Here is a 24,001-nt window from a genome sequence, read left to right as displayed (position 1 = left end):
AATTTCTGTAGAATAGGTCATGTAATATACCCATTTTCATGCCTAATTTGGGGCATTTGTATCTTTTTTTTTGTAAATCAAATAGTCTTTTAAAAAAAGAATTAGCTTTTGATTTTTATTGATTCTTCTCCATTTTTCTGTGCATTAATTCCTCATTTATGCTTGGTGTGTCTCTGTGTGTATAATGCTCTTTTTTTGTCTTAAAGCCAAACTATTGAGACCCTTTTCCAAGGCAGTGCTTTAAGGCAGTTAGTGCCTTTCAGGTCATTGTCTTAGTTGGAACTGGGAAATTTCGATGTTTTCTTTTTGTACAGTTAAAACTACTTTCTAATTTTCTGTACCATTTTAGCCATTGAGTAATTTAATTCCCCAATATATTTCTATTGTCGATTCCTAATTTAATTTCACTGTTACCAGAGCAGATACCTTGTATGATCCCATTCATTTTAAATTTATTCACACCTGTTTTATGACCCACCATATGGAGCTATCTAGAACAGACTCTTGAAGATGAGTATAAATTCTGCTGTTATTAAGTAGAGTGGTCTGCACTTACCATTTATGTTGAGTGTTTTTTACAGCCGCTATATACTTAATGATTTTTGGTCTAGTTTCTTGCCCATCAGTGAGAGTATTGAAATATCAGACTTTTGCTGTCTGCCTCTTAATTCTATTCTTCCCCATCCCCTTTTGACAGTGCTGACCAGGCACTCTAACATTGGGCTACACCCTAAATTCACAGTTCTACTAATTATATTGTTGGGTACATGGGCGTTTACAGTTCTTGGATCTTCTTAATGTGTCGGCTCTTATCACAGTGAAATCTTTTTGACACTACAAAGCTTTACTTTTCCTAAAGTTTATTTTCTATGGCCATTATAAGTCGCTTAGGGTTACCCTGTGTGTGTGTGTGTGTGTGTGTGTAGTCTGCTGTTAAGTATTGAGTCTTATCATAACACATGATCCAAGTTTGCCCTGTCATAATTCATAGTTGAATCATGTCACTTGCAAGCTGTTCCATAAGAAGGATGATATACACTCCTTAATCACCTTTACTCATCTTTTGAAAAAGTGTTGGGTGCAATATATTTGATTCATTAGAAGCAGTAAGAAATAAAAACAAACTCCTCCTTTACAAGATTATCCAGTTTTTTGGTGTACGGTACTGTTGCCTGGCGTCTTTTCCCCTTCAGGCTGGATTCTGACAGGTGGGAGATGGTCTATCTGCCCTCCGGCTAGTTCCCATCGGACTGTGAAGTGATTGACACAGGAGGTAAACCAAGCTCCCATTTCAATGTAAGCACCACAGTTTAGGAACACTGGTTTGAGGCTAATGGCTAATCCTAAGAATTGTTGCTTGTCCATTGAGGCTTAGATACAATTCAAACTACATCTTAGACTGTAAATATATGTCATATATTAAATGGAATGTGCATATTGTTATCTTGTCTGACAATTAAAATACATTTGAGCTCTTAAAATCATTGTTTTACAACGTAATGTAACAATTGTGTGCTTTTTTTAATGTTAGAGGACTTATTCTGGCATTGATCTTATACTATTTTTAAGTTTGTTTACATGTAAGAATTGTACTGACTGTCCCTCTATTAAAGTTTAGGCTAGATAATTATTACTGTCAAGTTACAAGGGACTCTGGCATGATATAATAGGCTCATCTTACCTATAACTTTTAAAGTCTAGACTGTTCAACAAAATCATTTCCCACAGGGTGAAAGAGCTTTGTTTTGAGACAGGGTCTCATGTGGCTCAGGGTAGACTCAAACTTGCAATGCAATGGGGGTGTCCTGAACTCCCGATACCCTTGCCTCCACTTTCCAAGCGCCGAGATTACATGTGCTTGCCACCAGCCCTGGCAAAGTCATTTTTCAAGAAACAAACAAACAAACAAACAAACAAACAAATTTCTCTGCTCTCTTAAATGCCAATGAAACATTTTACTTATATTTAAAATAGGATAGAAATGTTTTTATTTACTTTTTTTTTTTTTTTGAGACAGGGACTCATATAAGCTAAGCTGGTCTTGAAGTTAAGTAGCTGAGGCTGGCCTCAACCTCTCAATATTCCCGTCTCTACCTTCAAACTGTTGGAGTTATTGGTGTGTACCATAATACCCTGCTCCGTCAGTACACTCCTAAGCCCTATCTATGATTGTATTATATTTTTGAGATTACTGACTTGAAACTTGATTTGCAACTATTTTAAAGTCACCTCTGTATGATAATGACAAAAACAATGAAAGTATGGAAAGGTGTAGAGGGTGGCAGAAGATAGAAGATAGGACTATAGTAATAGAATGGATGCATTATGATTGATCAGAAGGAAAAATAGGGAGTCCCCTCCATTTGAGAAATAGAGCTTATTTTTCTACTTCCCCCATTCACTTGGGCTTCCGTTTCCAGGGATGCAGTTTCTCATTGTCAGTATTGGACCAACACACTCTTTTACCTTAAAAGGGTTAAATTATAAGATTCAAGAATTCATCCCCGAATTTGCTAATAATTCTGTCATTTGAAAATCTCAAATATATCTCCTATAAATGAGCCAGATTTTCACTTAAATTCCAACTCTGAGATAAACATTTCCAGGAAGAGTTCTTCTATTACACAATAATAGAAGACAAGCTTTTGTAACACAGGAAGTTCTAATACACTAACTAAACACGGCTGCTAACACTTTTGGTAAATCAACAAAAGGCTACCTGCACCGGATTCATGCCCTGAGAAAGTGTTGGAACTTTCCTCCAATTAGTAGAAAAATTTATTATGCCAAAGACCATTTACTCGTATGAAATTAATGCAGCCAATGCCTTTAGCTGAAACTGGTTCCGCTCTAGCAGCAGAAAGGAAAATTGCATCACATGACCTAAGACACAAACACCTTCTACCTCGAGCCCTTACAGCAGTAAACAGGCAAAGCTGTGCAGCCTCGGATCTGCGCTTATGGGACTGAAAATGTGCACGGTGGCCTTGTTTCGCTGGCCTACTTTCCGATCTGAGCAGCTCTCTCGAGGCCCATGTGGAGCAGGCAGTGTCTGTCTCCCCCGTCCACTTCGCAGGCTCCACCTTGAGGGAGCTGGCCACAGGCGGGGCTAATGCGCTCTGCGCGTGGTAAGTGGTCACTAGTTATTTATGGCGGTGAAAGGACACTGAGATCGTCGTTTCTGGGATTTGAGCGCCATGAGCCCTACGTGAAACGCCAGGGGAACACGAGAAAGGCCGTAAGCGGCACTGAGCATGCGCAGCAGGCCGCTCGTCTCCCCCCCCCCCCCTCCCCAGGCCTCCGGAAGTGGAGCTCCGGAATTGGCGTCCGTGCGGGAAGTGGAGTCTCGGGATTCGGAGTCCGGGCGTGGTGACGCGCGAACGCGGGAATACGCGAGGACGCAGGCGGGTCTTAGAGAGAGTGAGTTTCCGCGTCTCTTTGGCTAAGTGTGTGGCGTCGCTTTTGTGCGGCGTATGCCGCCGCTTTCCGGGACCGCAGATGGAGGGGCCGGGGCTGAGATCCGGGCTGGCGCGGGCCGGGCGGAAGCTCTGCTTTGAGGCTAGGGTCCGCCGGGCGGAAGCGCTGCTGTGAGACCCGGTGGGAGGTCGGAGCCGGCGAGGTCTGCTCTGGGTCTTCTTTGCCCCTCAGGCTTGGGGGCCCGGGGGAGGCGGCACGGACCAATCTCACCGGGATCGCTTGCCCGGGCGCATGGACGTCCGGGCTTCCTTGATGGGCTTTTGATAGATTCCTCTGCTGTCAGGAAGGTTGAGGCGAAATTGCATCAGCCACAGAGCTTGCAGTGGCAGGTGTTTTGGGGGGACCGCCGGTCCGTGTCAGTACGCAGGCCCATGCTAACCCAAGAAAGGCTGTTCCATGTTGTAGGGGACAGAAATACATCTGTCCGAGGGACTCATCTCTTTTCTGCTCACACAAAAAGCTCGTATCGTATGCTTTTCTGTTGTTCCAAGCTAGTCATTAATTATTTTGTTTAAACTGTTAATGTAGAATTATTGCAGTTAAGATTCAGTTGTCAGGCTATTTTAAAGTCCCTTTCAGTGGGTTCGAGGCACCCAGATTTTTGTTTTGTTTTCTTTTGATGTGTGTGTGGGGTGTCTAGTTATCATCCCTCTACTTTTTACTCCAATGTTCTAGCCTCCTTTACCTTCTTCCTGCTTCTGTTGCTGATTCTGCTTCCACTCTTCTAGTGTTCTGACTCATTTCAGGAGAGCAGGTGGTCCTCAGAATAGTCAAGCTTTGGTCCCAGAGTTGTCCGATTATCAGCATCTTCTGGGAAATAGTTGGCAATACAGATTTTGGTGTCATAACTCTTCGAGCAAGCCTTCCGGTCCATTTCAGTGCTTCTGGGTGCTAAATTTCATGAATAACTTAGCCATAAAAAGTACTCATTGTGGAGTCACAGATGATGTTTGAATAGGGTGAGGTATTTCCTGGGTATGGAACCTTGAGCAAATCACTTTACTGTGACTCCATAGTGCTAAGCATTCCATGTGAAAACAAGGAGGTAGCACTAATGCATCAATGTTATGTTACTCAAAAGTCAGGCATTACTAAGTTACCAGACCTGCCTGCAGAAAGCAGATTGTGGAGGAGGGACAAATTGTTGGGTTAGATAGGAGTTTGAGTGCACGGATATTGTGACTGCTGCCTAAAGGAGACTTCTTTTATCCCAGTCACGTTCTGAATAGTGAAAATGTAGACATAGGACAACTTTTTAGCTGGATGTGGTGCCTCACACCTGTAATTCCAGTGCTCTGGAGGCTGAGGCCAGGAGAGATCACAAGTTGGAGGTGAGCCTGGGATACATAATGAGACCCTATGCAGTAAGGCAAGACAAACCCAGAAAGTTTACAGCAGTAGGTACTGATACTCATTATATACACTGTAGCATTTTAGAAAATGGGATGATAGTAATTGTGATAAGGTAGTTAAAAGTTCTTTGACCTTCTTGTTTCTTCAGCTTAGTGATACCAAAGGTTGGCCCAGGATTTGGTAAAGGCCAGAACAGAGTTGAACAGAAGCATAGAGGTAGCACCACAAAGCCAAAGCTGATGATGTTTCTATCCTTATCTTTTGTCCTCAGATGTCATACAGCTCCATCATAGTAAAGCAGGCCTCACATCCATTTATTTAAAGACTCACAGTTAAGTTAGACATGGTCCCAACCTGCTGATTTTCTTCATACGTGTAGCATTTTCTAAGAACTCTTCCTTTCTCCAAGGATCCACCTAGGGGAACAATCATTCAGGATTTGAAGCTGCTGCCCTAGAGCCTAGGCTTGTTACATTATTAAAAAGGGTCAGTGACTAACTGTGGCCTGTATAACACATGGCTTTGACTGGAGAACACTGGTACTATGGCCATGCTGAGACTCTGGGTTACCACGGGGAGTGAATTTTCATGTAAATATGCCCATTATGATATCAATTTCTATCAGTAATAGTTAACCTTACCAACAAAGTGATAATGTCCCATCATGAAACAATTGTTTTTCAAAGGCTCCAACATATTTTCTTATTCTGTATGAGAAAGATGGGTAGCTATGGTTCTGGGTCAGACCAACCTGCTTGAATTCTGCCTCCCTTTGTACATTGATTATGCCCTATAGACAAAGTAGCATCTTTTCCCATTTTAATTTTTCACCCTGTAAAGTGGAAGTCATAGCAGCATCTGATACTACTAAGTTAAAGGAGATAGTGTGTTGACTATTATCTGTTATGACATATATGTTAGGCAGTGTCTCTTGTTGAGAGGGAAAGAAATGATTATCAGTTTAATTCTGGCTGCCCGGTTTATTTCCTAATCATCTTTTATACATGAGGTCATTTTATCACCTGGTCACTGCTCTTTTTAAGTGATAACGATGCTGAAGTGAGAGTCAAGATTTCATAATATTGTGAGAGAAAGCAAACACTTGGAGAAAGTTACAGCTCATCTTGGTAGAAAAACATTAGTTATTTCATAATCAGTGATGTCTAGACATTGTTTTCATAATTTCCAGAAGATTAAAGATAATTAACATCAAAATATCTTTGATTATCCTATCACTGACTTTTTTGGGTACAAATAGCTCCGTCATTTGAGTCATATAATGCTATTTATGTTATAGAAGATGATATCTCTGCAAATAAATGCATAAAAATGTTATTAGCCTGAAGTAATTGACATTTTTTTCAATATAGGTGCTTTACCTAGAACACTGGTGTGTTCTTTTTTTTAAAAGTACGAAGTCCTTGTATTTTCTTCATGTTTTTACATAGCTATGAATGTATGAACATAGAATAGACTTAGAGGCATTCATAGTAGGCCATACTTTTGTTAATGTTGTAGTGTATTATATGAGGGTAAGGACTAAATATAAAAGTAAATAATCTGTACACTTATATGTATACATATATTAAAATTATTGTAAAAAGCCATTAAAACGTTGAAGCTGTTCTTTAAAAGATGTCCTTTAATGGAGACATTATTCCATCTAAGCCGTGATTCTCTGTTTGTTTAAATTTGAGCCTCTTCAGGAGAAATTTACACAGAAAGTTCAAGAGTGGAAAGGCTGTAAGATCTGTGAGGTTGGAGGAGGCAGGCTCCTGATCCAGAATGTGTCTAGAGAACTGGGTTTCTGGGGAACTGTGCATGAATCCCTGTCAGCAGCATAGCTCCAAGGGGGAGTTGTACCTGAAACCATGATGATGCTAAGAACCCCAAGTGCTTGGAATCCTTAGACGTGTCCTGCAGAATTGCTAGGTTTGTCTCCGTGTATGTCTGGGTTCTCATACGGAGGCATGGGTGATCATTTAAAAAAAAAAAAAAAAAAAAAAAAAAACCAACCCCAAACAAGTACAGTCTTCAGTCTGACCCATATTTTACAGACATAGGATTCTGTGCAGAAAAACGAATAACAACAAACCCCACAGTTTTTTAAAAATCCCTCTGACACTGTGACAGCTGTATCAGTATCCAAAGCTACTTAGTATTTTAACTGTTGTTTTGTATCATAAGTGACAGGGGATGGGAAACAACCAGTCAAAAGAGGTATACAGTGTTACTTGTGTATACAAGCTACAATGTTTTTGTTGTATGCCAGTGTCTGATGTTCATTCATATGGTAAAGTTTTTGTTTTACTGAATTTTTACTTAATAATGGCTCCTCATAAAAATGATTTCAGATCTAACCATTTGTTAGCTTGTTATTGGTAGTGGTAGTACTAATACTGTCATTTTCACACATTGAGAGGGGTTTCCTGGTGACAGCTGGAGAGTGGGGGAGGGGGAGTCACTCTCAATCAACCAGCTGCTCCTTGCAGCATCATGGTGGTGATATTTCAAAGCTGGTGGATAATTCTGGCTGTATTCGGAAAAGAAAATGTGTCATATTTCTGGGATGCAATAGATAGTGTGCAAGAGCCCTTTGGGATCTAGATGATAGCCAACTGACAGCGTGTGCACTCAGGCTTGCATGTCGGTGTTATTTACCATCTAGTTTCTTGGACATTGTTACATGCACATCATAATTACAAAGCAATAAAGTCCAGTTCCATGGGGAGAAAGTCTCATTACTTTATGGACAGGAAGGGAAAATGAAAACCGAACTGGAGTGGTGTACTACATGCTTTTATGTGGTCTGCTATTTCATCTGTCTTCACCATGGCTTTAGGAAGCAAGGGGGATTTTCTTTATCCAGTGGATAAAGAACCAGGAAGTTCAGCACGACTGAGGACATGGTGTGTCCAAGGTTATACAACCATATTTGATCTCCTCTCACTTTAACTTCAGGGATGTTACACCATCAGCTGTTTCCCCAGGGTACTAAATGACACGTATTTTTAATCCAGAGTCACAGGATAGCAATGAATGAAATTTATATATGTATTACAGTGACTTCAGATTGATAAGTAACATGTAATGTGTGCTGCAGCTATGCGTAACTCTGGACTTTTTCCCCCCTTAGACAAGGTATTTTGGCCAACACTGAAATTTTGACACCTCTCTTTCCGCAACTTTATAATTTTGTGTGTTGTAATGAATTGTGGTTCAAAATTTGAGCCATTATAGAAAGATGACATGCTGGCACGAAGTTTCTTCCCACTTAACCGATATTCTTTTCTTCCTGTCATGGTATGCTAATTTTGTATTAATAAGGGCCCTGTTGGTCTTCTAAATTTCCATCCTGAGAAGTCCTTTAATTTTTGTGAGATGGTTTTACTGTTTCATTGAGTTTGGGAGTCATTTCATCTTCTTGCTCATTGCTTGAGGACAGTGTTTATCCTGATGTTTTGTTATTCTCTCACTGCCATAGAAAAATCTTTTTTCTCCCTTTTATTTTATTTTACAATACCATTCAGTTCCACATATCAGCCACGGATTTCCTTGTTCTCCCCCCTCCTGCCCCCTCCCCTTCTCCCCAGCCCACCCCCCATTCCCACCTCCTCCAGGGCAAAGCCTCCCCTGAGGACTTCTCACTGTCATAGAAAATCTTAAAGCTTGGCTTGCTCTTACCCCTGTGTGCAGCACACTTAAGTGCAGTTTTGAAGTAGTTCATCATGTGCCAATACCGCTGTTGATGCTTTCCCTTTTTAGGCTGTGGCTTCCTCCAAGGTCTAGCTTGTTAAACAGAGGAGTCTAGACTGATGCAATCATGTTCTTCGTGTGGTTTCAGACAACATACCCTGCCTGTTCCAGGCTTGTGATTAGAGAAATGTGTCTGTTCATGCATTGAGTGAAGTGAGAATTGAATGGGTGAATTTGGAAAGCTCCCAGAACCCTTCCCGAAGACCACGAGACTGAAGAGACTGAACCCTTGTTCAATGTTGTTTCTTTTCTTTCATAGTGGATGAGTGCAGGTGTTTACCTGAAGATCTAGGTAGACCTTTTTATCCACTGGCACTTCATTTATGTCTGTACTCTAGACTTACTTTCCATGAAGAACAGTGAAACAGAGATGAGGTAGAAGACCATTTCTGTAATTTCTTCTAATTCATTCTGTGGTGACATATTGTGTACCCCAATAAAATGTGCCTGAAGAACAGAGGACAGAACAAGCCACTAGATTAAACATAAAGGCCAGACAGTGCTGGCACACACCTTTAATCCAGCACTCATGAGGCAGAGATCTGTCTGGATCTCTGTGAGTTCAAAGCCACCCTGTACTACATGAGATTGATTCACTCTAGGAGAGAAACAGAGCCATAGAGTGGTGGTGCACACCTTTAATCCCAGTATTTGAGATCTCATGCTTTTGCTGGAGATGCATACGGTGCCTTTAATCCCAGGAAGTGATGGCTGGGTGGAGGAAGGTCTATAAGGCGTGAGGAGACAGGAACTAGAGGCTTTTTCAGGCTGAGGAGTCCTAGAGGTAAAATGTGGCTTCTTCCTTTGTCTCTCTTATCTTTCAGCAATTACCTCCATATCTGGCTATGGGTTTTTTGTTTTTTTTATTAATAAGACCTTTTAACATTCGAGCTACACATTCTTTAAAAATGACAGTTTGGTATAAATAGAAGACACAGCTAAGACCCTCTGCTTTTCCTTTTGAGACTGTTCCTCATCTAGTGCTCAACTGAGCATAAACATTGACAAGGACTTCCTGAAGAAGTTGCACTTGTTCATGTCCTTAGACCTCTACTCCTTCGTCTTTAGGAACAGCATGTCTGCAGTAGACCGTTGAGGTACAGCCCATGTGACCTCCATGTTCTGGTTCTCTTATGGGCTAGAGCCTTTGTTAGTCTCAAGGAGATGGCAATGCTTGAAATAAACTCACACCTACTTGTGAGCACTTTTGTAAATGTGTGGTTTTGTGGGTGGATATCTTTGATTGCAAACTGAAGAAGCAAACCTATCTAATCGATGTGATTCAAATAACTTCGTTAAAGACAAGAAATGTACTGGAAGCTATGTGGATGAGCCTAGATTGAATGGAAAATCCAAACGGCCATGTCTCAGTCAAGGTCAGTGAGATTTGTATAGTCTTGGCCACGTCCTTCAAGTGACTGCTGTGTTGGTCCCAATGCCATCAGTACTAGTTTCTCTATTCAGAATTTCAGTTCCAGGGCAAAGCTGTTACTCCAAGTTAGCTTACCCTCACCCTTGATCAAAGGTCCGTCTTTTTTCCCATTATCACACTGAATAGGGGTAGGCCACAGACTCTTGTTAGAGGAGGAATGAGGTACTTATGCTAACGAGGCAGAAATCCCCAACCTGTCCCTATCATCAAGATCATCAAGTAATTGCCGATGTCCTGTGTACTTGGTGGGAATGCACCCGGTCTTTGAAGTATGACTGCTTTCTCCACTTGACTAGTTTTTGAGCAGAGTGCATCCAGTCCCATAAATAATTCAGAAACAGTTCACGCACAGATGAAATGAGGGGTGGCAGTGGCAGGCAGTTTTTCCTCACAGACTCGGGATAGACAAAGAAATCTGATGTAGAGCAAAGATGAGATCGGAAGTCCTTAAATCCTCTTGAAGGGCGTGATCATGGGATGCTTGCATTGCGGTCCCCGAGTGCACCCCGCTTTAAAACCTACAGCTGCAGGGCTGTCAGTTGGGAAACTTTAATGAGCTCTCATTACACTAAAACTTCTGGTCTGAGCGAGGAGGAACTGGCTCATGATTGATACTGAAAATCATAAGTGTTGATTGGGCGGAAGTGGAGTTGGCGCAACCTAGAGATGTGGAGCAAGATTGAGGATTATATGCAAAACTAGTAGCTTCCGTTTTCCAGTCACTTTTTATGTGTAAATTTAGTTTGATCACCATTGTTGAGCCAATAGCACTTTTAAAAGGAAGGGGAAAAGAAAAATTTTGTCAGTTGACATCTTGAGATTTTTTTTTAAGTTTTAATCTCCATAAATGAAGGGTCATTAAATTCTCACATTATCAGATAATTTTGACAAAAAGTGGCTTGAGATTTTATTATATAGTTTATAATAAAATTAAAATTAATTTATAGGGCCGGTGAGATGGCCCAGTGGATAAAGGTCTTCTCCTTGAAAGCCTGATGGCCTGAGTTCAATCCTAGGAGCCCATGTACAGGTAGAAGGAGTGAAAACCAACTCCAGGAAGTTGTCCTCTAATGTCCACGTGAACGCTGTAGAACATGCTCACCCTTCCCAACACCTTCATGCACATGCACAGTAATAGAAAATGATGATAATCCTGCTTTCATAATTCTTTCACATACTATACAGTTTAAAAGGTATGTATATAATTGAGTCACATGATACATCTTAAACGTGTGGGATGGAATTCTTAGAAAATGTTAATCACCATCTTATCAAATCAGAAGTATCTCCAACCTCTTTTTCTTAAGATCTATTTTAATTTATTTAGGTGCATAAACCACTATCACTTCTCAATTTATGGTTGTATGGTGTGGGTGTTTGAAGTCTCTGTTGGTCCTTACTAAACCAAATAAGCCTGTGTTATCCTGGGAAAAACTGACAATTTTCTTGAGGTCTATTGGTCTGTGTGTTGTTCAGCTCCTCCTAAGGATCATGCCCTTAACTACATACACTGCCCTATACTGTGTGCATTCATATTTCTGACCTTGGGTTTGATTTTGTCAAAAAGAATCAGTATGTCCCTTTTCCCCAAGCCCCTCTGTTGACACCCCCATTCCCTGACAACTTTTATGTTATGAAACTGTTAGACTGCGTTATCCATCATCAAGCTTCTGTTTGCTGTGCCTGTGCCAGCCGCCCCATAGTATAGCAGTGTGCCCTGTGAAGCCTTTTGTCCTTCATGTCTCACAGCAGCAGCCTGACAGCCTTTCATGTGGAATTCAGCAAGATTGCTTTTCATCAAACAAAGCTGACTGTTGCTTTCTAGGTGAAAAAAAAAATAATTAAATGCTTTTAAAGATGTATTTGATTAACAGGAAGCTGATCTGTGTAAATTAATTATAACTGTAATGATGTCATAGCCCTGTCTTTTGTTATTAAGCAGGTAATTGACCAGGAGTTGAGAAGCTTATTGTAACTGACGGTTAGCAGTTTGACCTTGTGTGCTGTCTGGAAGGGAAACATGCACAATGAATGTAAATGCAGTTAGTTCACTGGGCTGTGTGTGTTGTCAGAGCATCTGATCTTGGGGTCTTGTTTCCATTCTTTCATTGCTTCTTTGTTGAAATTGCTAGCCTAGCGTATAGTTCCAAACTGGACATTTTACTTACGTCTCTCACTAAAAGCATCTGACCAAACACAAATGTCTGTGTCCTTGAAGAGCTGTAATCAAGACATGAAACCTTGGCATGTTTGGGATATATGCTCCAGGAAACAAATACAAAAATGGAAGGAATCTGGTTTTTAAAGTTTGTGTGAAGGAACGTTAAGACAAGTTTTGATGGAGAGACATAGGGGCACGCTGGCAAGGTGCAGAGTTTATTTCATATTGTAATTTGGCCAAGTAAGTTAAGAGTACTTAAGAATAATTGGATAATGGGAACCTCGACCTTTGATGAGTTCTGCTAAAGATGGGAATGTAAGAACCATCGACTAGACATGGCCAACTAACAGCTGTTCCCAGGGGTTAGCCACCTCACTCCCCCCAATGCTAACTGTACAATCAGTCCTGCTGAAGTAGGACATAGCCATTGCTAAAAATCATGATGCTATGTAAAACCACTCCAAGAACTAAAGAGCTTGGAGACAGATAATGTCAAGAGAACAAGATGTCAACCATATTTAATGGTAGCATGGTTTACGTGTACTAAATGGAAGTATATGTGAGTATGGCAGAAAATGTGGTGCTCTCTATTCAGAAGCCTTGCTTCTGAGAGTTCTTTGCTCTCTATTCAGAAAGCCTTGGGCCTTGCTTGTCAGGACTGCAGGCTGTAACTTACTGTCCAGTGGTGTGAAGAAGATGGGATCTAAAAAGGAATGGGGGAGCAGTGGGTGTTGATTGTGTCCACTCTGTACTATTTGCCTGAGCTGGGTGCGATTGTCTGCATGCATCATATATGGATTTATATTCCAGTGGTTCTCTAAGTATCAGGTGAGTTTGAACACATTTGCTTATTTGAAAAGATATGTTTTAGCAGAACCCACCAGACTATTTGCTATTTCTGCACTCTTCCCTGGACACCCAAGTTCTCAGGGTTGAGAGTACAAGCTCACTAGATCCTCCTTTAAAACCCCTTTTCTCCATTTACCTGCTTCCCCTCCCCCACTCAAAGCTTGCCTCAAGCAAGGAAACAGCCCTAAGTTCTCTGAATTGAATTTTGACTTAACCATATTCTACAGTAAGTAAGTAAGTTTGCATATTACTGGCACATTGCTCAAAAGCATGTGTATTTGTGGCAAAGGACAGCATTAAACTCGGATGGCTGAGGCTCTCAGCAGGAGAAAGACACCCACTTCTCAGGTGAATGTAAGCCTCCCCTGGCTCTGCTAAGATTTTGCACAAGGAACATAGAGGCTGAGTGGTACTGTGTACCAATACAAAGATGGTTCCTTGGGCAGGACTGAAGCCAGGGACCCTGGAGAGTTACAACGTCAAGCTTTTCTGCAAACTGGACTGCGGTCATATTTAAAGCAGTGACACCTGAGCCACATTATTTTAGCTAAATCCCGGCTTGTACACACGATGAGTACTGATAGGCTCTGCTTCATCATGGTCAGAGGGTTGGCCAGGATAGTCTTACTCTTGAAGTGAACGCATAACTGAGGATTAACGAGTGCTGTGTATGTGTATAAAGTTGGGCAGTGGTCTCACTTATTTTTGATGTGTATTTTTAGAATCGATAGCAGAGTAGAAATGTGTGGGTTTTTTTTTTTAACAGTCATTTAAAACAATAGATGCTAGACTCAGATTTTCAGAACTCTGGGCTGTGTAATATAAATGAACTGGTACATATGCTGTTTGGTTGCTACTGCTATTGATAAGTTCAGAGCATTTCCTGAATCTCTAGTTCCTTTCTGGATTGTTCTGCTCTCATTGATGCCAACGTATCTCACGTGGTTCTTTTACTCTCAACTTCCAGTCCTCAGCAGAGTAGAAGAGTTGGTTTTTGTTGGGGAATATTATTTTAAAGTGTGTTACTTTTGTTTATGTTGCATTCGTTTAACTCTGTGAAGCTGTGTTACTTTGCCTGTCTAAAATACCTGATGGTCTAATAAAGAACAGAATGGCCAATAGCAAGGCAGGAGAAAGGGTAGGCAGAAAGAATATATAAAAGGAGAAATCTGGGGGGAAAAGAAGAGCCAGAGGAAGAGGACTCCAGGGGTCAGTCACCCAGCTACACAGCAAGCCACGGAGTAAGAGTAAGATTTACAGAAGTAAGAGAACGGGAAAAGCCCAAAGGCAAAAGGTAGACAGGATAATTTAAGCTAAGGAAAGCTGGCAAGAAACAAGTCAAGCTAAGGCCAGGCATTTATAACTAAGAATAAGTCTCCGTGTGTGATTTACTTGAGAGCTGGGTGGCCGGGCTCCCCAAAAGAGTAAAAGAAAATCCAACAACAGTTTTTGATGTGGGAGTAGGGGTAGTTTGTTTTCCTGTTTTACTTTTTATGTATTCAAGCCATATGTCTCCCTCTTTAGTGATGAGGTCAGGGCAGAGGCTAGAGTCTAACCTCTCTGCTCTGCCATCTTCGTGATTAGGTGCAGCCGACCTCACCTTTTACCAACACTCCGACTTAGTGTTAACACTGCTTCTTGGGTTTTGTGAAGTCCAAAGAGCAGAACCACCTCATCTTCAAGTCTCTACCCCGATTGCGTTTATTGTCTCGGATATGCATTTTAAGGTTCAGAATGGAGGACCACCTAATTTCAAACAGTTGTTCCATTATTTAATTTAAACTCTTTTCATAGTGACCAACTCCCTTTTGCTTCAGCAATGCTTTGTTTACACAGATTAGGCTGCTTGCATGTCGGTGGGCTCCCAAATCCTCCTGACTCCAGAAAACCCCATGTGTAGTATTTGGAGGTGGATCATGTGGAAAATGATCGGGCCAGACGGGTATGAGGCGTGTATGGGAGCCATGCTTTATAATGGGTACAAGGCATGAATGAGATACATGCCTTATAAAAAGTCTAATAAAAAGTCTAAGGCATCCCTGTGGTCTATTCCCTACCACCTCTAAGGCTCTCATCACAGTGATGTCACTCTGCTGCTCCAATCTCTGCTTTCTGGCTTACAAAACTTTGAGGAGTGAATTTTCCTTCACCTAGTGAATAGTACCTGCTTATAGTGAGTTGAATTAAGGGATGCCAAAAGCATCTAACGTAAGATTTTCTTTGTGCTTTTAAATCATTGACATTATCACACTTTTAATGACAGATCTCATTAAGTTCTAAGTACACTTCATGGTACATGTTATAGATGTTGATCTAAAATGAAACAAAATTGATTCCTTTCAGTACTGTTAAGGTGTTGCTTCAGGCTTTGTTGTTTTTCCTCCAAGAAGCATTCATATGGAAGAGAATAGGTGTCAGACTTTGTTGATTGTTTTGTTTTTGTAGCCCTGGCTATCCTAGAACTCACTCAGTAGACTGGGCTGGCCTCAGACTCACAGAGATCCATCTGCCTCTGCCTCCAGAGTGCTGGGATTAAAGGTGTGTGCCCATGCTGCCTAGTGGGTGTCATACTTTTTAATAAGAATTTCTCATCTTGTGACTTACGTCAGAAGATCCTGGCTAGGTAGCAGGACATTGAACTATTTCCTGGTCTGCTCCACCATCACAGCTTCAACAGATTTTTGTTTACATACTAAATAGGCATCTGAGGTTCTTGTTACCTGCTGTATGAGTGCAGATCAGGGAACGTAGCTTTCATGAGTGATGGTGAGCAGCTGGGGCCTTTCAAAGGCATCAACAGGGGCAGTCATTATTACTCTTGTGAGTCACAAGCATCCAGGGGCTTGGCTCCTACACAGCAAAGTCTGCCTAAGAGCTGGGTGTGAGTCCTAATAGTCCAGTGTATGGGTATTGTCCCCTTGGTCTTTCTTATCTGTATAAGGAAAATAGAATTTGTTACAGTTTCACACCAGGATTGTTGGAGGGGTATTCACTGGGTTTGGAATTGGGAACATGCACTGTAAGTGGATGGTGTCTATGCTTCGCTTCCGTGCCCTCTGGTGGGGAGAGAGCCCACCTGACTATTCATGGAGATGAGTGAGCCTATGTGATGGTCCATCTGCAGAGAGGGCTTTGTGTATGAAGCACCTTGGACAGAGGAAGTGGAGGCCAGGCATTTCAGCATCTTTAAGTGTCAAGGGCAGAGAAGCACCACTGAGCTATTTCTGTGGATAACAGCTTCAGGGTGGGCACCAACACAGGCAATTTTCTTGATGAGTGCTGGGCAGACCAGCTAATTAGTATATAAAACAGAACATGCTTTCATAATATTATAAGAACTAAGTGAAATGAAACAAGTTACACATGTCCACTTTTAAATTAAATGTGTACCTATCAGCCATTATTGAAAAGTGTAGAGATTATCATAAGACTTTAGTTCCTAGGCTGAGCCTAAGTGGGTCAATGATGGTAAAGATGTGTGATCAACAGATACCTAGAGTTCCTAGTTTCAGGAATTGTTGTTAGTCATCGGTTCTAGAAGGGAGGTCTTGTTATTTAGTGCCAGCATCCAAGGTAAGGGGTTCAGGCATAGAATAAGAAGTTACTCAAGATCTGGGTGTGGTGGTGCACACCTTTAATCCCTATACTTTTGAAGCAGAGGAAGGTGGATCTCTGATGTTTGAGGCCAGCCTGGTCTACAAATTGGGTTCCAGCACAGCCAGACCTGTTACATAGAGAAACCATGTCTTGAAAAACCAAACCAAAAAACCCCCCCAAAAACTACAAACAAACAAACAAACAAAAAAACAACACAGGATTTACTCAAGATCATTTAAGTCAGGATTTAAACCAGGGCCTTTTGGCCCCAAAGTCCATCCTGTTAACCATGACATGCTTCATGTTTTTCGCAAGGTCAGAAAGGTATTTGACGGCTCACAGGGGGAGGTGGTGTGATGAAATTGAATTTTAAGCAAATTGGATCAGAATTTTTAAGTAGATTAGCGGAAGTATAATGTGTTGAAAACCCGGCATTTGTGGGTCGTGTTATCATATCAATACGTGGTTATTAACGGCTGCTCACTTGTCTGGGATATTAAATCCTCACTCCTCCACATTATCATGTTTTAGCTATGTCAGCCTTCCATGTGATTGGTGCTAACTAAGGCAAGCTATTTTTTCTTAGTTTTTTGAAAATTTATTGTAAAACAAAAATCCTGCTGCAAATAAAAAAGGCAAGCTGTTATTATAAAAGACAGTTGGACTTTGTCCCATTAAGGGTGAGGAAGTTTTTGAATTTGTGAAGATTGTGAATGAGGAAAAAGAAAGGAGGAGCCACGTGTCTTAAAAGCCAGGTCTTCTCACTGAAAACCAGAAGACACAGGCAGTGATAATCAGGCGGTCTCCAAACTGGCATTCCAGGCTGGGTGGCTGTAATAACAAAGGCTCTGAATTTGGAGAACCATCGTACTAATGGTCTCTGCAGACCTTAAAAGAAGACAGTACTTTCTCTGGAGCAGAATCCAGGTTGTGGGCATTTCCACGAATAGATGCTGGAATGCAATTTTTGAGAGTGTCATGGTATTCATGAAGACTAGACTCCCATTATTTTCTTAATAAAATTTGATTCCAGTATTCATGTTTTATTCATGAAGTGCGTTTTTATTCATTTTATTGTCTCCATCTCTTTATATTTCTCCGTTAAATGGGAAGTAAGAAAACAAAGCCTGATTCCAATTCCCTTTGATTTTTGCCATTAGTACAGTTCACGAAGCCACTTAACAGATTTTAGAAGGCTAGAAAGAATTGTTGTTTGTGTGCAACTTGTCATCAGCTGATTATGGCGTCTGATGAAGATTCCACACTGTCTCCCCCAGGACTCCCTATTTACTAGTCAACTTAGGTAGATGATGCTTTCTGGTAAATTGAACATGGTGTAATGATGTGAAGCCATACCATCTGCTATTATATTTAGTATTTAAATGTTAAGTTTGGAAAGCATAATTTATATGCCATTTTATAAAACTTGGAGTAGACCTTTTTGAAATGCATTGATTTATGTGAAAATAGACCTGATTTTGTTGGTAAGTAGTCAGTTTAAAAAATTCTTGTCTTTCTAGTTGTTTAGCTTGAACTGTTTAGGTTCCCCCCCCCCCCACCCGGCAGTGGGATTGGGACCCATCCCTGGTGCATGAGCTGGCTCTTTATGATGGGTCACTTTGCACAGCCTTGGTACAGGGAGGAGGGGCCTGGACCTGTTTTAACTGAATGTACCAGGCTCGGCTGACTCTTTTGCCTTGGAGGAGGTGGGAATGGGGGTTGGGGTTGGGGGGGAAGGCTGGAAGTGGGAGGAGAGAGGAATCTGTGGTTGGTATGTAAAATGAATAGAAAAATCTCTTAATAATAAAAAAATGAAAAAAATCTTGTCTTTCACTGAATGTTAATGCATCTTATACTTTTTTAATTTTCAGGAATATATCTTGAATATATCTGCATTGTAATTCAGATCTCCTAGGAGCTAAGGAAACTACTACCTTTTCAAAAATGAAAGTGTGCCAATAAGTTTTATTAGAGGAATAAAATAATTGTGTTATGGTGCTGGGTGAAAACAGTCTCCTCCATTGACTCTTTAGTGACAAGTAGAGAAAGTAGTCTCTTAAGTTTGTGCTTGAAGAGTCATGAATGGTAAGCTTTCTAAGAATGTTCCAGGTCAGCTTATCCTGTCTTACAGAAAGCAAGTACATAGAGCCAAGCAAGGGCAAGATGCACTGGTGTTTTCTGGCTATTCTCATGGTCCTTTGAATATGTTAATGTGCTGTTTGTTAGGCATCACTTTGTTATCTAGCTCTTGCAATTAAGAAAGCAGAGATTATTTTTACGTTCAGTGTGAACATTTTCTCTTTCCATAGCATTTTGCATGTAATTAGAAACACTCACCCTCTGTGTACATTTGAAAGGATTTTGCACTATTTACAGGCTGATATGTTCATCTTAGTTGTGCCATGCTGTTGAAGGGCATCCAATTTTCCTCTCAGCATCTCGTAGCCCAGAGGAATTGTGGTGCCACTTTTTGCAGTTCAGCCAGGTGCTTTCTTTGTGATTTCACCTTTCTTCGTGGTGCTTTCTCTCGATCCAAGCTTGTTCTGTGATTTCTCGAGGATAAGGGGTGAGTTGAGCGCACTTGTGTGCGGTGAACACGTCTGAATGCATATTGTGTTCTCAGGAATGTAACGTTAGCATTTTATCATATCATTAGCCTTACATTATGGAGATGTACATGCATACCACTTCATACTCAGTAAGAAGGCTAGAATAAGAAACACGGATAAAAAGCAAAGGTTTATAATATAATGAAGTCGGAGGCTTTGCACCCTACGAGAGTGAGCACACAATGGTGCATGAGTTTAAAAAACAATTACTCAAAAGTTAAGACAGAGTTGCTGTTTTTCCCAGTATCTCTACTCTTAGGAGTGTGTGTTCATACAGAGAATAGCACACTAGGATCATGGGAGCATTATGCATCATAGGGCCAGGCTGCAAACAGTGGACAATCCCATCTGAAGAGTAGAGAAAGAAGATATGGTGCATCTCCACAATGAAATATTACTTGAATATAACAAGTATTGGTGTAATATGAATGATCTTTGGAATAAGAAAAAGAAGTCAGATGCTCTGTATTGAGTAATCTCACATGAGAAGTCCAGAAGAGACAATGGACAGGAATTAGGTGGATAATTAGTAAGATCTAGGGGAAGAGAGGCATTGAGACTGCTAAAAGGCCTGGGGTTTCTTTTTGGCACCAAGAAAGTTCTGGAATACTGGTTATGGTTACACAACCTATGAGTATACTAAAATCCACTTAGTTGTGCGCGTCAAGAGTGTTATTATTATGGTATGTGAATTATGTCCCCATTTAAAGAATTCTAAACTTAGGTGTTTAGAAAGTCGGATATTTAGAAAGCTCTCAGCCTGGGCAATAGCAGGCCTTTGATAAACACTTGTTAATCACATTTCCCCTATGATTTTTTTAAAAGAATATTTATGTAAAATTGTTAAATGAAATTTGCCAAAGGTCTCGGAGCAGTAATGGCACACCATTGATCTTTCTCAGCTCTGTAACAATAAACAGTTCCTTGGAGAGGCAGCCACACAATGTAAGATGATTTCAGTGAATTTGTTGCCCTTACAATAATACAGAGACCCCAGTCTTCAGCGCGGCGTTTAATTACTCCCATTAAGACTCTATCATGTCTGTTTCTCTTGTGGAATTAATTTGGTTAGTATCACATACCAAATTGGGAATAGAATTTATAGCTTGTATATATTCTTGCAATTTAATGGTTTCAGTTCTTATTGAACATTTAAATCTGAAAATTGAGATATATACTGCCTTGGTAAATGATAATGGGGAAATATTTTCTGCTTTGCAAGTAGAATTGAAAATTCCATGTAATTAGTTTCTTTTCCCTTTCTACTCCCCCGGAGACGCACTGGTTTCCCAAGTTATGAATTCAGTTTCTTTGTTTATTCTAGCCGCGTAGTTTTTCTTATTACATACCTGTTTAATTTTTAATTTCTCATTAAAAGTAAATATGGCTAATTTCCCCATCAGTATTCAAGAAATCTTCCATGTCTCTGCCACAGACTTGATATAGTGCTGTCTGGTGTATATTACCACATAATTAAAATGGCGTTTTGTTTGCCAGATAGTTCTGGCAAAGCAATCTGTCAGTGAATTTCAAGTGACTCACAGGTTCCTTTCTATGAAGTTGATAGAGTGTTCTGAAAGGTAAAGTAATGCACATCATATGGTGGGAAGATTGATACAGCTGTGGGGCAAATAGAGATCGTGAAGGTGTCCTGGTCTTCTGGTTTTATATGCTGGTTCAATAAACCTTGACTGCGGAGGTCCTAGGCTCTAGTAGGGGAATCTCCCACTATTGTTCTGCTGAACAATCATGTTGTCTACCACTTTCCAAGTACTCATGTTCATAATCCCAAAAGTGCTGTTCTTAGCCTGCTGTCTTAGTTGGGGTTCCTGTTGCTGTGGTGAAACACCATGACCAAAAGCAAGTTGGGGAGGAAAGGATTTCTTTGGCTTACAGTTCCACATCATTGTCTGTCACCAAAGGAAGCTAGGACAAGAACTCAAACAGAGCAGGAACCTGGAGGCAGGAGCTGATGCAGAGGCCATGGAAGGGTGCTGCCTAGTGGCTTGCTTCTCTTGGCTTGCTCAGCTTGCTTTGTTAAAGAGCCTAGGATCACCAGCCCAGGGGCGATAACAAGCACAGTGAGCTGGGCCCTCCCCCATCAATCACTAATTAGGAAAATACCCTACTGGCTTGCCAACAGCTTGATCTTGTGGAGGCATTTTCTTAGTTGAGCTCCTCTCCTCTCTATACCTTGTATCAAGTTGGCATAAGACTATCTAGCACACCTTCCTCAGATAAACTTCTTAATTGCAGCAGGCATTGGTTAATGCAGAAATCCGTAGCTGTCCAAGAGGCTGAGAAAAAGTGATGGTGGAGTGTTCTGCCCCAACTTGGACAACTTTAATACCTGTATTAGTAACTTTTCTGCTGCTGTGATAAAAACACCATGACCAAGGCAACCTATACAAGAAATCGTTTAATTGTGCTTATGGTTCCAGCGGATTAGAGTCCATGATAGCAGAGTGAAGGCATGGTGGCGGGAATCGATGAGAGCTCACCTCTCAAATCTCAAAAGCAGGAGACTGAGAACATACTGAAAGTGGCATGCTTCTTTTGAAACCTTAAAGCCAGCCCACTATGACACACTGAGTAACTCTAAATTCACCAGAAGAAAACATGAAAGTACATGGCGGTGGGGTGGGGGGAGACTTGTCTAGAAGGGTGCCAGTGGGAGAGTTGGGGGGATGATGTGAAGATGACTAAAATTCACTATATGCTATATAGAAGAATAAGAAACTGATTTTGCTGAACTGATTTCAACATAAGTGATATGACCCTATAGAAGTGAAAATACTAGCACTTTCCCACCTCCTTTGCTCCTAGAATGTTCTAGTATTGCTAGTTATTCTATTTTAGAGCTATGGGCTCACTTAAGGTGCTCCTATGTAGAAGCTTTTTTTCAAAATGTTTTTTCTTTAAATATTTTAATGTTTTTAAATTAAAGTATAATTGCATCATTTCTATAAAGCCCATGCATTGTCTAGTGTGCTCAGTTATTGCTACCTGGAGTCAGTAGCTGAGAAATCTCCATACGAAAACACACATCAGTAAATGAACATTTTTCTGAACATCTGTCACCATCTCTGCATGTTTTTCCTGTATCTCTACCTGACTCCCTACCCCCCACTTTCTGTTCTTCTTTTTAAGCCCTTGATCCTTTTTATGGACGTGTTTTTAGCCTGTCTCTACCCACCCCCACCCCATCCTCTCATGAACAAGAACCACCAGTCCCTCTCCAGCGTCAATACCTTCTGTATTAGTAACTGTGCTTCTCAAACCACTGGAGGACTCACTTACCTCTCCATGGTTCAAATTAGGATGGGCTCATTGGCCTCTGCTTTACGTCTGTGTCAGCCAGGCAGCTTCCTGTCTCATGGTTAGCTGGAGTGTGGCCGGGACCATCAGAGAACAGGAGCCTGTGACTGGCCACACAAGCCCACACAGGAACAGATACCTGCAGCACACCTTGGGTGTGGTGGTATTCTAATTGTACTGAAATGTGATTTTGATTGTATGTTAATAAAGTTGCCCGGGGGTCAGAGCTATTGGAGCTATAGCAAGAGCATGGTGGTGGCGGCGGCGGCGGCGGCGGCGGCGGCGGCGGCGGCGGCGGTGGTGGCGGTGGCGGCAGCGGCAGCAGCGCACGCCTTTAATCCCATAGATCTCTGTGTGTTCAGGGATACAGCCAGCATTGGAGACATATGCCTTTAAGACCTGGGGGGCTGTACATACAGACAGTGACGAGGCAGTCACTTATTTGGGTTTACAACCAATGAGAAGGCAGGACAAAAAGACTATGAAAAGACAGACACACAGGAAGTAGCTCTTTTTTCGGAGAGCTAGGACCACCACAGGAGGAAGGGTGAGATTTTAGCTCTGAGCTCTGAGCTCTGACCTCTTGGCTTTCTCTTTTACATTGGTTCTGTGTTTCTTATTTAATAAGACGGTTGGTTACATCTACACTTGGGGCCAGGTTTGGGCTTCTTGTAGTATCTGCCCCTCTGCTTTCTGTCACCCCAAGCATGTCACAATGCCAGCTTCAGTCTGGAGGGTGAAGTGGAGGGCCTCTGACTCACAGAACTCTTCCTTGTCACTAACTTAAATGAACTCACCTGAACAGACAGTCTGTCCCTACCTCCGGTGGAATTGTGTGTCTGTGTCCCTGGGCTCCCTCTCTGTGCTTACAACATCCCGTGGCAGTGGTTGGTTTACTTCTTGGTGACAAGTGAGCTTATAAACAAGGACTGTATTTTTCAGTGTAGAATTTGGCACATAGGTAAGTATTTAAAAGCTTACGGCCAATGGAAGATTTAGGGAGTTGACACCTGGTAATATGAAAATTCGGTTAGACCATAATATGCTCACAAACCTACTTTTTTGGCATTTTGAGTGTTTCTGCTAAAAATAATAGAAGAGATAAAGAGACTTGGCAAGGATTTGATTAAAAGTACTTAATGTTTGCATACTGTCTTTGTAGGTTGATTGACATCATCCAAATGGTCATTTTTTTTAATCTTTTTTATGTGTATATCATGTGTGCTTATATGTATATGATGTGTATGTGTGCATGTATATGATGCATGTGTATGACTTAACATGGGTGAGTGCTGGCACACATGGCATGCATGTGGAGATCAGGGGGCAACCTCAGATGTTGGTCCTCACTCTGGATAAGTGGATTCAGGTTTTCATGTTTACACAGCACGCTTTGTACACTGAGCCTTCTCCCCAGCCCTTGTCTTTTCTATTATTATTACTGTTACT

The 24,001-nt window shown here is 41.3% G+C and overlaps 1 protein-coding gene and 1 long non-coding RNA gene across 7 annotated transcripts in view; one reads left to right on the top strand and one right to left on the bottom strand.

Moving 5' to 3' along the window:
* The window catches only part of Rhbdd1 (rhomboid domain containing 1), a 146,843-nt gene that overhangs the window by 18,332 nt on the left and 104,510 nt on the right, over positions 1 to 24,001 (top strand). For 2 of the 6 annotated variants that reach the window (XM_006990364.4, XM_042260034.2), the window contains exon 1: positions 3,307 to 3,420. The exons of 1 other annotated variant lie outside the window; for it this stretch is intronic. The gene's annotated coding sequence lies outside the window, so the exon portion shown is untranslated. Of the gene's footprint in view, positions 1 to 3,016; positions 3,129 to 3,306; positions 3,421 to 3,440; positions 3,620 to 4,522; positions 4,809 to 24,001 lie in introns of those variants that run through there. 3 more of the 6 variants (XM_042260033.2, XM_042260030.2, XM_042260029.2) reach the window with 3 other exon arrangements.
* LOC143268299 (uncharacterized) lies at positions 5,071 to 22,644 on the bottom strand. Its single transcript, XR_013044053.1, has 2 exons — positions 22,535 to 22,644; positions 5,071 to 5,246 (listed from the first exon to the last, which is right to left on the bottom strand). It is a non-coding gene; the product is annotated as an uncharacterized LOC143268299 (long non-coding RNA).

This window comes from Peromyscus maniculatus, chromosome 13 (genome assembly GCF_049852395.1).
Source record: "Peromyscus maniculatus bairdii isolate BWxNUB_F1_BW_parent chromosome 13, HU_Pman_BW_mat_3.1, whole genome shotgun sequence".
Taxonomy (NCBI): Eukaryota; Metazoa; Chordata; class Mammalia; order Rodentia; family Cricetidae; genus Peromyscus; species Peromyscus maniculatus.
The sequence above is the reverse complement of the archived record's forward strand: the minus strand, read 5'-3'. Positions and strand labels throughout refer to the sequence as shown.